Raw genomic sequence first — 19,278 nt, 5'->3', positions numbered from 1 at the left:
TTCCGAAGCATCGAGACATGGAAAACTAGATGGACTGACTCCAAATCTGGAGGTAGATCTAACTCATAGGCCACCTTGCCTATTTTGCGCACAATCTCATAAGGCCCTATATACAGGGGACTAAGCTTCCCCTTTCTGCCAAATCTCACAACGCCCTTCATTGGCGACACTTTAAAGAATACCCAATCTTTAATTTGGAACTCTAAGTCCCTTCGACGATTATCCGCATAGGACTTTTGGCGACTTTGAGCCGCTAGCAACCGATCTTGTATGAGCTTGAATTTCTCTATGGCTTGCTGGACCAAGTCTGGCCCGACCAATTTAGTCTCGCCTACCTCGAACCACCCAATTGGGGATTTACATTTTCGCCCATATAAAGCCTTATACGGTGCCATTTGAATGCTAGAATGATAACTATTATTGTAAGCAAATTCAATGAGTGGCAAATGATCATCCCAACTACCTCCAAGATCTATCATACATGCCCGTAACATATCTTCAAGAGTCTGAATAGTACGTTCGGCTTGTCCATCGGTCTGTGGATGGAATGTCGTGCTAAGGCTCACTTGGGTCCCTAAACTCGCATGGAAAGACTCCCAAAATTTGACTGTAAACTGAGTTCCTCTGTCTGAGATAATCGATACTGGAACACCATGGAGTCTTACTATCTCTTTAACATACAGTTTTGCATAATCTTCAGCCGCATATGTCGTTCTGCCCGGTAAGAAATGAGCTGACTTTGTGAGCTTATCAACAATCACGCATATGGAATCATACTTAAGTCGAGAACGGGGTAAGCCTGTAATGAAATCCATGTTAATCACTTCCCACTTCCAAGTTGGGATTTCTATAGCTTGTAGCAATCCGCCTGACTTTTGGTGTTCAATTTTCACTTGTTGACAATTGGGGCATTGAGCTACAAATTCTGCTACATCTTTCTTCATCCCATTCCACCAATATATAGACTTAAGATCATGATACATTTTCGTCGCTCCGGGGTGGACAGAATAACGGGAACAATGAGCTTCTCTCAATATTTGGTGGCATAGCCCCGCCACATCGGGAACACATAATCTGCCTCGACATCGAAGGACTTCGTCTCCTGAAACATCAAATGATGACTCCTCTTTCTGAGGGAGTGTATCTCTGTAATGCATTAGCATGGGATCCTCATATTGTCGCTCCTTCACCTCTGCTACTAACAACGAGACTGCAGAATTCTGAATAGTGGTCCCCCGGCTACCTGAGTCCATCACTCGGACTCCTAGGATAGCTAGCTGTTGGAGGCCACGGGTCATTTCTCTCTTCTCTTGTCGCACTTCACATAGACTTCCCATGGATCTACGGCTAAGAGGATCAGCCACAACATTTGCCTTTCCGGGGTGATATAAGATATCAACATCATAGTCTTTTAGCAACTCTAGCCATCGTCGTTGCTGCAAATTCAACTCTTTCTGCTTGAAGATATACTGGAGACTCTTATGATCGGTATAAATATCCACACGGACACCATATAAATAATGTCTCCATATATTTAATGCATGAACCACTGCAGCCAATTCTAAATCATGGGTCGGATAATTCTGCTCATGTTTTCACAGTTGCCTTGAATCATATGCAACCACTTTACCGTGCTGCATCAATACACAGCCTAGCCCAACACCTGAGGCATCACAATAAACAACATATCCTTCAGATCCCTCTGGAAGTGTCAAGACTGGTGCGGAAGTCAACCTATCTTTCAACTCTTGGAAACTACGTTCACAAGCATCTGTCCATTGAAACTTAGCTGATTTCTGGGTCAGCTTTGTGAGTGGTGGAGAAATAGAAGAAAAACCCTCAACGAATCTCCTGTAATAACCTGCTAAGCCCAGAAAGCTACGAACCTCCGTAGGAGTTGTGGGCCTTGGCCAAGTCTTCACGGCCTCAATCTTTTGTCTATCTACCTGAATACCATCGGCTGCAACAATATGGCCCAGAAATGATACTGAGTTCAACCAAAACTCACATTTAGAAAATTTCGCAAACAACTTCGAGTTCGAAGAACTCCGAGGACAATACGCAAATGCTCGGCCTCGGATCTAGAATACACCAAGATATCCGGAAAAGGCCTGAATACATTGTTCATCAAATCCATAAATACTGCCGGCGCATTAGTTAGCCCAAACGACATTACTCAGAACTCAAAATGGCCATATCTTGTTCTGAAAGCTGTCATAGGGCTATCTTTCTCCCTAACTCTCACTTGGTGATACCCGGACCTCAAATCGATCTTTGAAAACCAATTGGCACCTTGCGATTGATCAAATAAGTCATCGATCCTCGGAAGAGGATATTTGTTCTTAATAGTTACTTTATTCAATTGCCGATAATCAATGCACATTCTCAAAGAGCCATCTTTATTTCGGACAAATAATACGGGTGCTCCCCACGGGGATGAACTAGGCCTAATGAAGCCTTTCTTAAGCAAATCTTTCAATTGCTCCTTCAACAATTTCAATTTTGCGGGTGCCATTCTATAGGGAGGAATAGATATGGGCTTAGTGTCTGGCAACACATCAATTGCAAAATTAAACTCCCGCTCGGGAGGAAGGCCTGGAAGCTCCTCCGAGAACATATCCGGGAATTCATTCACCACTGGAACTGACTGTAGAGTCGGCGACTCAGCTTCTAGATCTCGAACTCGTACTAGATGATAAATACACCCTTTTGTGATCATTTTCCTTGCCTTTAGATAGGAAATAAACCTACCCTTTGGTGATGCCGTATTCCCTTTCCATTCTAGAACTGGTTCTCCCGGAAACTGGAAGCAAACCATTTTCATTCTACAATCAACATTGGCATAACAAGAAGCCAACCAATCCATGCCTATAATAACATCAAAATCTATCATCTTTAGTTCGTGCAAGTTAACTATAGTACGGCGGTCGCATATCACAACTATACAATCTCTATACACTCGGCTAGCTATCACCGATTCACCAACGGGTGTAGACACCTCAAAAGGTTTGATCGACTCTGGCTCGACTTTTAGTCGACCCGCAATATAAGGAGTAACATAAGACAATGTGGAGCCCGGATCAATCAAAGCATACATCATGAGAGAATACCGATAATATACCTGTGACCACGTCAGGAGAAGACTCAAGATCTTGGCGTCCAGCCAATGCATAAATACGGTGCTGAGGACCGCTAGAAGTGGGAGCTCTCCCTCTGCCTCTACCATGGCCAGCTGGCGCATGTGAACCTGGCCCCATAGGTCGTACAGATGCTAAAGATTCGGCTACCGACCCTGATCGCTGGGTCCCGCCTCTAACATGAACCGAGGAGCAATCACGCATGATATGGCCTGGCCGACCACATGAATAGCAAAAGTCTAAACCTGATCGGCACTAACCCCAATGCAACTTCCCACACTGGGAACATCGTGGTACCGGTGGCCTCGCCTGACCCGAATCACCTCTAAACTGAGACCCTGAGAAACTCTGACTCGGCCCTGAACGAGTAGATCTATCAAATCTCTGGCCTGAAAACCGTGGAGGCGCACTGGTCATAGAATAGCCTGAATGTTTGGGGAACTGCTGCCTATGCCCACCTCTAAACTCACCCGTCGAATCTGACGATCTTGCCCTCTTGCTATGGCCCCTATCTTGCTCACGGTCACTTCTTTGCTCTTGCAAGCTTTCCTCTAAGTTCTGAGCATGGGCCTGAATGCGTGCAATATCCATACCGTCCTGAAGGGACGCAGTCAAACATCTATCCATCAAGTGTGGCCCTAGGCCTTTCACAAACCGGTGCACTCGATCACCCATATCCGCTACCATGGCTGAAGCATACCTAGCCAAGGAATTGAAGCGGAGACTATACTCTAGAGCACTCATGCTACCTTGCCTCAAATTCAAGAACTTATCGGCTCTAGCTCGCCGAACTTCCGGAGGCATATAGTGTCGGAAAAAAGCATCAAAAAACTCTTGCCATACAGGGGGAGGTGCATTGGCTCCCCGTGAAGCCATCCAAACCGTATACCATTGGACCGAGACATCTCTCAATCTATATGACGCTTACTCCACCGACTCGGTGTCTGAAGCGTGTATCAATCGGAGCGTCCTCAACATACCATCAATGAAGTCCTGAGGATCCTCCTCCGGCTTTGACCCAAAGAACTCCGGAGGGTTTAAAGTAATGAAATCACGGGCCCTTGCACTAACAACCCTGTCACCCTGGCTCGTACCTTGCCGCTGACTCTGAGCAGCAACCAACTGTGTAAGCAATTGTATGGCCTCTTTGACATCTTGGCCTGAAGTATCCAGGGGAGGAGCTGGAGCTCCCTCACGCTCCTCAGTAACAGGCACTGTCTGGGAGGACTGGGATTGAGCCCCACTCTGGGCCTCATTTTCTTCTACTACCGGTGGCGGTGCTTTTCCAGCCTGCTTTTCTGCCACCGTCTTGCCCTTTTGGGCCGCTGTAGCCTTTCTCTTTATAGGCATTCTCTGAAATACACAACACACTATTAAGGAACAAGAATTTCTTACATCATAGCTCTATCGCACGATTCTTATGAAGAAAGAAGGTCATTTATTCCTAAAATGTTCGCAGCTTCCTGTTTATAAGTGTGGCGCGCAACACACCCATAACCAAGACTCTACTAGACACAGCTCGTAGACACACCCTAGGACTGAACTGCTCTGATACCACTTTTGTCACGACCCGACTAGGGGGCCGCGATGAGCACCCGGTGCTACCCCACCCGGGTACCCCTTAGCACACATTCACATAATATCTAGGCGATTCATAAATCAAGTCATGCATTCTAGTCATCAATCATATTAGTCCCGTTGGGCGACAATCATCTTGGATAACATCATAGGCATGTATTCCACATCAAATGTACAAGGCCGACGAGGCCAACAAAATGATATACAAAACATAGGCCGACAAGGCCAAACATATCTACCCACATACACATGTATACGAGCCTCTAAGAAGAGTATACATATCACATGAGTGGGACAGGACCCCGCTATGCCCATAACTATATACACAAAAGAATAAGTACCCAAAAGCTATGGCTCCGAATGAAATGGAGCTCTGCTATGTAATCTCGGAGAAAGCTGCTATGGATCAAGTCTGTCTCCCTGTGCACCTGCGGGCATGACGCAGCGTCCACAAACAAAAGGACGTCAGTACGAAGAATGTACTGAGTATGTAAAGCATGATCAATATCGATATAGAAGCACAATATACAACATATGAAGTAGCATAGGAGGGGAGACAATAATATCATCATCATGGCACTTACTTACTTTCCATAGGGACTTTTCATTCCTATTGCGTATCCGCATACATACATCCATATCCGTACTTAATTACCCTCATAATCATTTACATCTCTTATACATAGCATATTCACATATATACATAGATACATAGATACATAGCGTGCCCGACCATAAAGGTTCGGTGTTTCATACATACTTGGCCAACCAAGGCTCAAGGTTATATCTACCTGGCCCTACCAAGGCATCAGGGTTATCCGTACCGTCTGCAGACGTGCGCGCGCGTTACGTAATCATATACATACTTTATACATATTCATATACATATATTCTTACCCGGCATCATACGCTCGGGGTCTCATTATAGCCCTTCATAGGCACATATACATCTAATAGCTCATAAGCGTCTTTAACATCAGTTTTACTCTTATCATCAGAGTATCATCATCGTTATCGTGACATCTATATTCTAGGCCTACTCGTCATATGAGGAACTTAGTACAATCATAGTACATCTCAAGCATCGTGAGCTTACTAGCTCGGAAGATCAATCATTGAAGAAATCATAGACTCATATAGGATTTAGACGTTTGGCCAAAGAACCATGCCTTATGAAAGAAGGGTTAGCCTTACATACCTTTTCGTCGAACTATTCTACACTTGCACGTACTCCTTCGGTGCTCACGTTTCTACCTCCATTAAGGTCATACTATCATTAGAATTGATAACTAACACACATGGCCAAAGCTAGAGAAAATCGGACAGCATCTCCTTTATTTATACAACATTTGTCCATATCGTAATTCAACTCCCAAATGTCAACAATACATTCATAATATCATATCAATGGCCATTAATCATCCACATTATCAAGGTTTCTCAATTTACTTTCATTTGTCCATGTTCATGGTCACAACACCCAACTTCGTCCATTCATATACAATGTCTATTTCATGGTCTTAACGTCATTTATAAAACATTCATGTCACAACACAACAACAATCATGATTCAATTCAAACTATTTCTCAAAAACGTCACTATTCATCATTCATAACCCATTTTGCTATACTCTTCTAATGACCGAGCATTTTAACTCTCAAATACCATAAACAACATATGAATATCATGAATCTTACCTTAGATGTTTTAGGAACAAGCTTTGGTGGATAATACTCCACTTTGAGCAAAACCCTAGTTTTCCTCCATTTGGATTTCTTGACTTAAATGGTCTTTAATGGGTTTCCTTACCCTTGATTCACTTGATTTATGTTGTTGATGCTTATAATCCTTGAAAACTTGTGTAATAAATGTAGAGAGATGTTTTAGAGAGAAGGGATGAAATGTGGAAATGATTTTATGAACTTGGTCCCTATTAAATAACCCATTCACTGATCTGTCGGGTCCATTATACGGTCCGTATAATCATTATACGGTCCGTATAATTTACCGTAAAACGTGCCTTTCCTTCACCCTTCACTGTGACCATTTGACGGTTCATTATACGGGCCGTAAAAATTTATACGATCCGTATAATTGACCGTAAAATTGCACCAGTGAGCAACCTTCGCTGTGATGGTTTTACGGTCCATTATACGGTCCGTAAAACATTATACGGTCCGTATAATGTGTTGTAAAACTCACCAGTCCACTGAACTTGTTCTCGTCACTTCGTTGATCTCCAATCCTTATGTAACCTTCTTAACACTTGTTTAACACTTCATTAGCAATCTAAGGGACATTATAACTCTTTCCCAAAATGCCCTTAAGTCATCATTAACCCGATACTCGTATTTCACTAGTTCATTCACTTGCGTATCCACGGAAAATTTTCCGAGGTGTAACAACTTGTTTAGCACCTCATTAACAATCTAAGGGACGTTATAACTCTTCTCCAAATCATCATTAAATCATCATTAACTTGTTACTCGTAAATCCTCTCCCATACATATCGTATGCCGTGCCTTCTCTTGGCAAACTTTCTCCTCTTACCTCGAATGTCTTTGAAATCTTAATTAGGGTCATCAAATGTCATTCCTTACTTATTGAAATACCATATACTTCGTGCTCTTCGTTAGTCTAGTCACTGCGCATCAACGAAAAATTTTCCGAGGTGTAACAAATATTTACATAACAAGATATACTCAAATCCATTCACAATCATCTCTTAAAACAGCCCCTAATCACCATCTTACCCTTCATCAACTTACCGCTTTCATAGGTATCTTCTCTTTACTTAAAACTACTAAACCTCTTAGTAATTAACATAATCACAAAGGTAGGAATCATTTACATACCTTGAGGGGTCTAAGATTCCAAGGATCAACTTCAACTCCCACATCCCAAGCTTCGCAACTTTAATGAAACCCTAGGAACCAACTTGTTCTTCACAAGCTCGGGCTTACAGGACTCAGATCTTACCAAATCCCCGCTAATATGATGGAAAGTATAGAGAGGAAATATTCTAGAGCTTTCTCTAATTTGAGAGTGGAAAATAATAAAATAAAACGAGTGGGCTCCATACATATAGGTGGGGCAACACAGCCCCAGCGGTAGTGGGTTGACGAGCAGGTCGACGGTCTATCGACTTGTACTGTCCCTGATCCACCTGAGATTCAGAGACGGCGGCATGTCGACGGCGTGGGTTGATGCCACCGTCGACACGTCACCGATCCGTCGAATGGGACTGTTTCGTGCTAGTTCCCTGAGTCCCCCAGCTGTGACGATTCGATCCGTTTAACTCCCAATCCTATCATATTGCAAAGGACACGTACCTATAATTTGGTGCACCAGCGGTGAAGCACTTAATTTATCAAAACTCAGGTGCGGATTTCTGTACTAAGGGCATATACCAGCAATAAGCCAAAAACATTCTTGCGACAAAGACGGGTGGTGTAACCATAGCGTAAAGCTCCTTCTCCTTCAAAATCCCAACCAAAATCCTCAAATGCTGCTGTTGCTCCTCCTTACTCCGTCAGTATATCAAGATGTCGTCAATGAAAACAATCACAAAGGAATCCAAATGAGGCCTGAATACTCCATTCATTTACTCCAGAAAGGTTGCGGGAACATTTGTAAACCCAAATGACATCACTAAGAACTCATAATGGCCACAACATGTCTGTAATGTTGTATTAAGGAAATCCTCATCCCTAATCCTCAATTAGTGATAACCGGATCTCAAATCAATCTAGGAAAAGAGAGGAACATCCTAAAGCTAGTCAAACAAATCATTAATGCGCGAAATAGAATACTTGTTATTAATAGTCACCTTGTTCAACTGCCTGTAATCAATATGCATCCGCATAAACCCATCTTTACTTTTCACAAATAGCACAAGAACACCTCCACAGCGAAACCCTAGGCCGAATGAATCCTTTACTAAACATATCCTGCAACTGTTCCTTCAACTCCTTCAACTGGGTTGGTGCCACCAGTATACTGAATAGAAATTGGTTGAGTGCCCGACTCTAAATCAATATAGAAGTCAAGGTGAAACAACCTAAAGGTTTATAGGGAACACCTTTGGAACTCTCGTAATACAGACACTAACTCTAACAGAGGAGTCTCTGCCTAGTGTCTCGAATATATGCCAAATAAGAGAGACATCCCTTATCCACCATCCTTTGAGCCTTAAGAAACAAAATCACTTTCTTCATTTACTGACTAAAAGTACCTTTCCATTCTAATTGAGGTATACCCGACATGGCTAAACTAACAGTCTTGGCATGACAATTCAAGATCGCGTGATATGGAGATAACCAATCCATCTCAAGAATAGTGTAAAAATCCACCATATCCAAGACTTTCAAATCTACCTGAGTATCGTACCCCATCAAAGTAACTATGAAACATTTATACACTCGGTTATGATACATCTATACACTTGGTCTACCACTACCGAATCCCCAACAAGATTAGAAACATGAATGGGCATATCTAGTGAATCACGCATCAAATCCAAACTCAAGGCAAAATAGGCAGACACATAGAAATAGGTAGATCCTGGATAAAATAACATCGTAGCCGAACGATGGCAAACTGAAAGTATACCTGTGAAGGCTGCATCAGAGGCCTCTGCCTCTTGTCTACCTGAAAAAGCATAGCAATGAGCATGATCACCCGAATTCTGAGTACCCCCGTAGCCACTACCTCGGCCTGGCTGAGTACCTCCCTTAGTTGCCTGAGAACCACCCATACTGCCTTGAGCACTACCTCTAACCGTCTATGATGCTATCTTAGGCATGAAAGTCTGGGAACTCTGATGCTGACCACTGCGCCTAATTCTTGGGAAATCCCTCTTGAAATGCTCAATATCTCCATACTCAAAGCAACCTCTGGGAATTATAGGTCGTTGAGTAGAAGAGCTGGCACCCAAATGTCCCCCACGACAAGATGGCCTATAGGAACTCTAAGAAAAATTCCATGTGCAATAAGAAGTACACGATCACTGACCCCTCTAAGAAACTGGCATAGCTACTAACCTTGGCCTAGCAGTCAAACAATTATGACCTTCACTGAAGTTTCCTCTACCTCTAGATGAGGTACACACATGCGTGCTAAAATGGGGCCTTTTGACCAGCCGTTCCTCATAATCCTCATGCCTATTGAACTCAGTCTCTCGAATAGCATCATCAATTTTCTGAAAGGAAGACCCTATGGCGGCCATATGTGATGTGACCAAACGAAGGGGACAAATCAATCTATTGGTGAAGCTCCTCCCCCTCTCAGCGTCATCAGGAAAAATCACCAAAGCATGGAAAGATAAGATGTGGAACTAGGTCTCACACTCTATCACATACATACGCCTCTGGCATAACCTCTCGAACTGAGCGCTTCTCCTTTCTCGAATACTACAACGCACAAACTTCTCCAAGAAGGCCTGAGTGAAAGAAGCCAAAATGATCGAAGAGGACTGTACTGGTCTGGTCCCAACAAATAACCACCACCATAGGTTGGCAGGGCCAACCATCTAGAAAGTTGTATAATCCACACGACGAGACTTTACTAACTCGAAGTTATGCAACTTTTCATGGCAACTGATCAGAAACTCATATGCATCATCCTCGTGTTCTCCATCATATATAGGAGGATCGATCTTCCTGAAACGTTCAAACATCCTCTGTTCCTCCGCGGACATCATGGGGCTATGCAGTCGCAGGTGAAGAAAGGCATGGCACTGGCATGCTCGTGAATCGGGGAGCCATAGCAGGTAGGGGCCTAGTCCCTAGAGTCTAAAATCTGAGAGCAACCATGTGATCAGGAGTCTGTCCTCCCACCCTTGTTTGGGAACCATCGGAAGCAGTTGGTAGCACTTCAGCCTATACCATACACTCTAGATGACCCATCATACGAACCGGTGTATCCTGGAGCACAAGCGTAACAATAAAACCCGGAGATTCCTATCCTGGTCCAACCTCCTAACCATGAATTGGCTCATCCTCCTCAATCACCTCCTGTTTGGGAGATGCTACTATGGTATAGCCCTAAAGTGCCACTGGGCTTGGCCTCGAGCCAGTACTGCCACTCGAACTCTGCCTCTGCCATGTCCCCTACCCTGCCCCGTACAGCAGCCCTAGCAACAGGGCCGAGTGCTAGTTCAAGCTCTTGCCCTCCAGCCATGGTCGATCTTGTGCTCACCATCTGTGAGAAAGAGTGAAGCAAGAACTCAGTATTTGATAAAGTCAAGGAGACACAATAAGAATAGAAGAAGTGGAATTTCGTAAATGCCCTGTAAGCTTTCAAAGGTAGGTACGGATGTCCTGGTACCGATCCGCAAGACTCTACTACACACCGCTCATGTATTTGTGACCATTGAACCTTGTGCTTTGATACCAAAATTGTCACGACAAAGATTCCCCAAACAAGGGTAAGTCGCGAAACATAACAAAATAAGGAATTTAAATAAGGAAAATGGAAAATGGTATAAGTCTCATAATAACTATAATAAAACATGGACATAAATAGTCTAAGTCAATACAGTACCCCAAAACCTAGAAGTCACAGTACATAAGCATCTACTATGAGTACAAGTCTGAATACTAATACAAGAACCGTCTGAAATGAAGATAAGACAAAAATAGTAAAGATAAAATCAAATCTGATGATGTGGGACCCTCATCAGTAAGCCCGGGAACTCCACGAAATGCTCTAGCAAACTCGAAGAAAGGTTCTCAACACGTACCCGGATCAATACTTGCATATAAAAGGTGCAGCAAGTGTAGAGTGAGTACAGGAAGCACGTGTACCCTGCAGCATCGTTGACCGACCCTAAACTATAGTGATGACAAGGGTTGGTACTTCCGATACTCCTCTTCTTGCTTTGTTAGCTCAAATCGACACATCTTATAAGAATTCAACAAGTAAAGTAGGTATGGACGCTAAAATAACTCTTACAATCCACTCCTATCCCAATTCACTTCTAACGATTTAGTCTTTTACTTAGTTAAGCCCAACTCAAGGATAACGATTCCACCTTTATATCATTTATGCTAAGTAAAAGCCTAAACATCCCATCATTAAGTCCTTTGTCACATATATGTCATGAAATCAAGTAAAACCAGTATGATTAATATGAAATGTGGAGACTGTATGCAATGCAAGTGAATAATATGTACGACAATGGCCATATGCACTGTTACACATATGCTCCTACAGTATGTTTTACGTGACCCATGGGGGACTTATGAGGTTCATATACCCACCCGGAATACCAAATCTCCTATATCACATCGGGTCTCAACTATTGGCAGAATATCATCATCGCTCCGTAACAATGTACCATATCTAATATTCAGTCTCCCTTGCCCCTATCTTGCCAATTACCAGTCATATGCTAACAATATCATAAAAGAATGAATGGATATACGTAAATCATGCAAATGTAAATTAACAAGTCAATATCAAGATTTAAGTGTCTTTTTCCATAAACCAGATGAGATATGGAGTGATGAATACAACTCAAGTCAACAATCATAGGTACTCAGTCAATCATGGCTCACATGGACCAATTAAGAAGCTATCATACAAACCTAAATGGATTTGTCTACCATTCTCATGGCCCGATGGCTAAACACATAATCTCCTTCACAATTCCAATACTCTCTAATTTTGATTACCCGAATAGATACACCGGTATCCGTACAAGTGCTCATCACCTCACGAGTATGGGTGTCACACCCCAACATTGGTGAGGCGTGATTGGGACCCGGCATCTTACGAAAATCGAGCGAACCAACTGACAACTCGCATCCTGTATGTCTCAAATGGAAAAATAAGGCCAAGAAGGCCAACTATGAATATAATATCATGCATACGTATATATACAATGGGCCTGTGATGTCAACATATCAACTAACAAAACATAACTGAGCTGTACACTGGAATCTATCTGCAAAGCCTCTAAGAACATGACTGAGGTACATAAGTCGGGACAGGGCCCCCGACATACCCTTAGCACAAAATACATATACAATCTAGACTCGGGAATGCTCCGGGAAGAAATGAAGCACATCAATCAAGACTAGTACCTGAAAGCAGCCTATAGTGGAAGATCCTCGTCCCGTCTGTCTGCACCTGTGGGAATGAACGCAGCATCCACAAAAAGGGACTTCAGTACAAATAATGTACCGAGTATGTAAGGCGGAAATGTAATATAATCAACTTATGCTGCAAAAAAAGAGGATAAGAATTAACCTCACATTTCTGACGTACCGATGAGAATCTAGTATGCATGTCTCTTAATACTCTCACATATTCAACTACATCCGTGTACAATACTATGTCTCTAACTTACTTATCGTCCTGGTGTTAACTGCCCAACTAAACAGTGGCAACTGCCTAACTGGCCGTAGCACGTTGATAACTGCCCGTCCGATTAACGCCCGACGGTAGAGCACAACTGCCTGACTGATCAGTGGTAATTGCCCAACCAACTGTAGCATGGTGGTAAATACATATCTGCCCAACAAACTGTAGCACGGTAGTAATAACTGCCCTACTGGTTGTAGACCAGTGGTAATTATAGTCGACATCATAACCAAGCTTCTACAAGAAATCTCCATGCACTTCTCATGGTCATCACTTAACCCGTGGTGTCTACGTAATCTCATAAGACTTATAAGCACAACTCAGGCTATTAGTACTTATTTCCGCTTGACTAGACTATAACCAAATCCTAAGATACATCACAAACCTCTCTACGAACATCAAATACCTCATTAGAGATCCTCTGCTAGCAGTCTATTCATGTCCTATAAAACATCCCTTAAGAACCTGTACCTAAACTCGTTGCATCATTATTATGGAACCATCATCATGAGCACATCTCACCTTAAAAGAATAAAATCATAAGGTGAGATCAACATCAATGAATAACATCAATAGCCATGAAACAAGCTCATTGATATCACAACATCGGGAACTGTAAGCTTTGGTGTTTTAGAAATTGGGTTATTGAAGATATCATTTATGGTTCACAATAAGGAATCATGCCTTAAGAAAGAAGGGCTTAGCCTTAACATACCTGGAAGCTTACTTTCCGACTTTCCAACCTGCCTCCTAGCTTGCAATCTATTTACAATCGTTTGTAGTCTCGTAATCTACACATAAAACCATTCATACTATTGTTAGGCTCACCATCATACAATTGTCTCAAACCTTTAATTAAAATCCTTTTAAAATATGCCGAAATTCGGGCAGCGTCTCCCCTGTTTATATGCCTAGCCCGAAATCACAATCCAGCAACCAACAACAACAACAACAATACCTGTATTAACAATAATATTATCAATACCAATATATTCCATAAAACATCCCACACGATATTTTCCAATTCCTCAACACATAAATTCATTATACGATAATTTGATAACTTTTCCTCCATAACTAAGCTTAATTCAAATTTAATAAGGAAAGATTCATACTTCTCACACGCTAGAACTACAATATCTTCAATTATCACCTCGAATCCAAGCCAGGTTTCACCACAATAGGATTTTATAATCACAACCATATGCTGTCCGGACCTAAATCCGGAGATTTAACTTAATTCGCGGTAAAATATAGTGGACGGAAGTTGGGGGAACTCTCCAGAATATTTGGGAACTTTTTGGGGTATTTAGTATGAAAATAAAGGGATAAACCCGCTTTTATACTTGGCTAGAGTCGGTTAGCACCAGCTCAAAAGTTGCTCAGCGCGATCGCGCTGCCTTGTGGGGCGTTCGTGCTGAGTTGCTGGGTTCTCCTCTGCGCGTTCGCGCCACCTTCTGGCGCGGTCAAGTAGGGTTAATTCCCTCCTCTTACAGCCTATCTTAACATGCTCATAATTCTCGATTTCGACGTCAGATCGATGCGCAGTTTGTTGTGTTGGAAACTACACTTCATGAACTTTGCTTTAGGCTTTTTCTTTGCTTCAAAACTTCACATTTACTAAAAGATATTCTTTTTCCAAGTTGGGCCAAAATTTCCCTTCATATTTTCTCTAATGTTCCACAAACTTTATTTACTTAAATCACTTGTCCTCCATTTTTCCATAGGTTATTATATGAACTTAAACCCTCATAACTATAAGATAAGCACATATAATCTCATATACCTCCTGGAAGGTAGCTCGAATCTCAACATACGAAACTACGGGGTGTAACATTCTCCCCCCGTTTAAAAACATTCGTCCTCGAATGTTAAACTCTCAAGTCCTTAGTTTTCCATCCGGCCACTGCCTTGCCCTTCTGGGCTGCCGTTGCTTTTCTCTTCATAGGCATCACTGAAATCACAACATATGGTCAGGAGAAAGAGAATCCTCATAACATAGCTCTATCGCACGATCTAAGATAGGAAAGAAATGAGATCTTCCTAAATGCCTTGCAGCCTCCTGTTTATAAGTTTGGTGCACTACACACCATAAAAAGACTCTGCCAGACACGTCTTACAGACAACCCTAGGACAGACCAGCTCTAATACCACTTTGTCACACCCCAACCCTGGTGAGTCGTGATTGGCACCTAGCATCTTACAGAAACCGAACGAACCAACTGATAACTCGCATCCTCTATGTCTCAAACGGAAAAATAAGGCCAAGATGGCCAACTACGAATATAATATCATGCATACGTATATATACAATGGGCCTGCGACGTCAACATATCCACTAACAAAACATAACTGAGTTGTACATAGGAATCTGTCTGCAAAGCCTCTAAGAACATGACTGAAGTACATAAGTCGGGATAGGGCCCCTGACATGCTCGTAGCACAAAATACATATACAACCCAGACTCGGCAATGCTCCAGGAAGAAATTGAGCCTACCAATCAAGACTAGTACCTGAAAGTAGCCTACTGTGGAACATCCTCGTCCCGTCTGTCTACACCTGCGGGCATGAATGCAGCGTCCATAAGAAGGGATGTCAGTACGAATAATGTACCGAGTATGTCAGGCGAAAATGTAATATAATCAACATATGCTGCAAAGAAAGAGGATAAGAATCAACCTGGCACTTTTGGATTACCATTGAGTATCTAGTACGCATGTTTCTTAATACTGTCACATCTTTAACTACATCCGTGTACAATACTGTGTCTCTAACTTACTTATCATCCTGGTGCTAACTGCCCAACTGAACAGTGGTAACTACTCGACCGGCCGTAGCATATTGGTAACTGCCCGACTGTAGAGCGCAACTACCCGACTGATCAGTGGTAACTGCCCAACCGGCCGTAGCACAGTGGTAATAACTGCCCAACCAGCCGTAGCATGGTGGTAAGTACATATCTGCCCAACCGGCCGTAGCACGGTGGTAATAACTGCCCTACTGGTCATAGACCAGTGGTAATTATAATCGACATCATAACCAAGCTTCTACAAGGAATCTCTATGCACTTCTCATGGTCATCACTTAACCCGTAGTGTCTGTGTAATCTCATAAGACTTATAAGCACAACTCAGGCTATTAGTACGTCTTCCTGCTTGACTTGACTATAACCAAATCCTATGATACAACATAAACCTCTCTACGAACATTAAATACCTCATTAGAGATCCTCTGCTAGCACTCTATTCATGTCCTATAAAACATCCCTTAAGAAACTGTTCCTAAACTCGTTGGATTATTATTATGGAACCATCATCATGAACACATCTCACCTTGAAGGAACAAAATCGTAAGGTGAGATCAACATCAATAAATAACATCAATAGCCGTGAAACAAGCTCAATGATATCACAGGAACAACGAGAACTGTAAGCTTTGGTGTTTTAGAAATTGGGTTATTGAAGATATCATGTATAGGTTCACAACAAGGAATCATGCCTTAAGAAAGAAGCGTTTAGCCTTAACATACCTGTAAGCTTACTTTTAGACTTTCCAACCAACATCCTAGCTTGCAATATAGTTACAATCGTTCGTAGTCTCGCAATCTACATATAAAACCATTCATACTATTTTTAGGCTCACCATCATACAATTGTCTCAAACCTTTAATTAAAATCCTTTTAAAATCTGCCGAAATTCGGGCAACGTCTCCCCTGTTTATATGCCTAGCCCTAAATCACAATCCAGCAACCAACAACAACAACAACAACATCAACAACAATATTATCAATACCAATATATTCCATAAAATATCCCACACTATGTTTTGCAATTCCTCAACCAATAAATTCATTATACAATCATTTAATAACTTTTCCTCCAAAACTAAGCTTAATTCAATATTAATAAGGAATGATTCTGTTACACCTCGGAAAAATCTTCCGTTGGCACGTAAGTGAATGAACTAGTGATGAGTACAAGTGTACGATGTTTCCGCGAGTAATAAATAACATTTGACGACCCTAAGTGAGATTACAAAGGCAATCGCAATAAGAGAGAGGTTATGCTCCATAATGAATAATTATAGGTTTTGGAAATGTGAAAAGTTGCAAGTTTGCATTCTGACCAGTGGTCGTAAAATGAAATACGGACCATAAAGTGGTATACGGTCCGTAAACTGCCATGATCGTAAATCACCATGTCCCAGCCTGAGTTTCTGGTTCTGTTATGATTAAATACGACCACGAAGGACGGTCCATAAACTGGAATACGGACCGTAAACCAAGTTTACGACCACTGTGCACTTCAAATCAGGTTTTTAAGTCATTAAATAACGGGACCAAGGCTTATTTCATTTCACTTCTACATCACACCCCTTCTCTCTAGAACATCTCTCTACATATATTCCACAAGAATTCAAGGATATTTGGTGATCAACAACATAAATCGAGGGAATTAAGTGTAAGAAAACCATTAAGATCATCCAAGGTCAAGAAATCCAAATGGAGATAAACTAGGGTTTTGCTCAAAGTGGAGTATTATCAACTAAAGCTTGTTCATACAACATCTAAGGTAATATTCATGATTTTTATATGTTGTTTAAGATATTGGAGAGTTGAAATACTAGGAGTGTAGAAGAGTATGGTAAAATGGGTCATGAATGATGAATAGTGCCGTTTAGAGAATTAGTTGGAATCGAATCATGATTGTTGTTATATTGTCACATGAATGGGTTATAAATGACGTTGAAAGACCATGAAATAGACATTGTATGTGAATGGACGAAATCATGTGTTATAGCCATAGGTATGGGCAAATGAAAGTAAATTGAGGAATTTGGATAATATGAATGACTAATGGCCATTGTTATGATATTGTGAATGTATTGTTGACATTTGGGAGTTGAATCATGATGTGAAGGAAATGTTGTCCGATTTTCCCCTAGTTTTAGCCATGTGTGCTAATTATTGATTCTAATGATAGTATGACTTTAATGAAGGTAGAAACGCTAACGCCCTTCTTTCCTAAGGCATGGTTCTTTGGCCAAACATCTAAATCCTCTATACGAGTATGTTGTCTTCCAAATGAATTTATCTTCCGAGCTTGTAAGCTCACGATTCTTGATACGCTACGATTGTACTAAGTTTCTCGTATTACGAGTAGGCCTATTAAGGTGGATGACGATAGTAGTGATAATGCTATTGATGATGACTATAATGATAATAACGATGACGATTATTATAACGATGATTAAAAGTAAAGATGTTTATGAGCTATTATGTATATGTACGACTAATATAGCACCCCGAGCTTATGAGGCCGGGTATGATATGTAAATAAGTATGTATACAATTACGTAACGCGCGCGCACCTTTGCAGAGGGTACGAATAACCCTGAAGCCTTAGTAAGGCCAGGTATGAGTAACCTTGAGCCTTGGTTGGCCAAGTATGTATGAAACACCGATCCTACGTGGTCGGGTATGCTATGGAAATACTATGTATATGATATGAGTACGAATATGATATGACTATGTATATGAATGTGAATGAGGGCATGTATACTAATACGATCACAAATATGGTATGGGTACTATCATGGAATACGGATAATGATGTGTGTACACAAATACGTATTAGCAAGGGAAAGTACCTATGAAAGGCAAGTAAGTGTGTATGACGACAATATTGCCATCTCCCCTTCTATGCTATTTATTATGTTGCTATTTATGCTTCTATATTTATATTGATCATGCTTTACATACTCAGTACATTCTTCGTATTAACGTCCTTTTGTTTGTGGACGCTGCATCATGCCCGCAGGTGCACAGGGAGACAGGCTTGATCTGTAGCTGCTTTCTCAGAGACTTCACAGCAGAGCTCCATTTCATTCGGATTCATAGCTTTTGGGTACTTATTCTTTTGTGTATATAATTGTGGGCATAGCGGAGTCCTGTCCCGCTCATGTGATATGTTATCCTCTCCTTAGAGGCTCGTAGTCACGTGTGTATGATTAGACGTGTCCGGCCTCGTCGGCCAATATTTTGTATGTCTTTTGATAGCCTCGTCGGCTTATATACATTTGATGTGGCATAGATGTCAATGATGATTTAAAGATATTGTCGTCCAATGGGACTAGCGTGATTAATAAAAAGAGATGTATGTTTAATCGTATGGCTCACCTAGATGTAAGTATA

Source organism: Lycium barbarum, chromosome 8, assembly GCF_019175385.1.
Source record: "Lycium barbarum isolate Lr01 chromosome 8, ASM1917538v2, whole genome shotgun sequence".
Classification (NCBI taxonomy): Eukaryota; Viridiplantae; Streptophyta; class Magnoliopsida; order Solanales; family Solanaceae; genus Lycium; species Lycium barbarum.
This window is presented reverse-complemented; position numbering follows the sequence as displayed.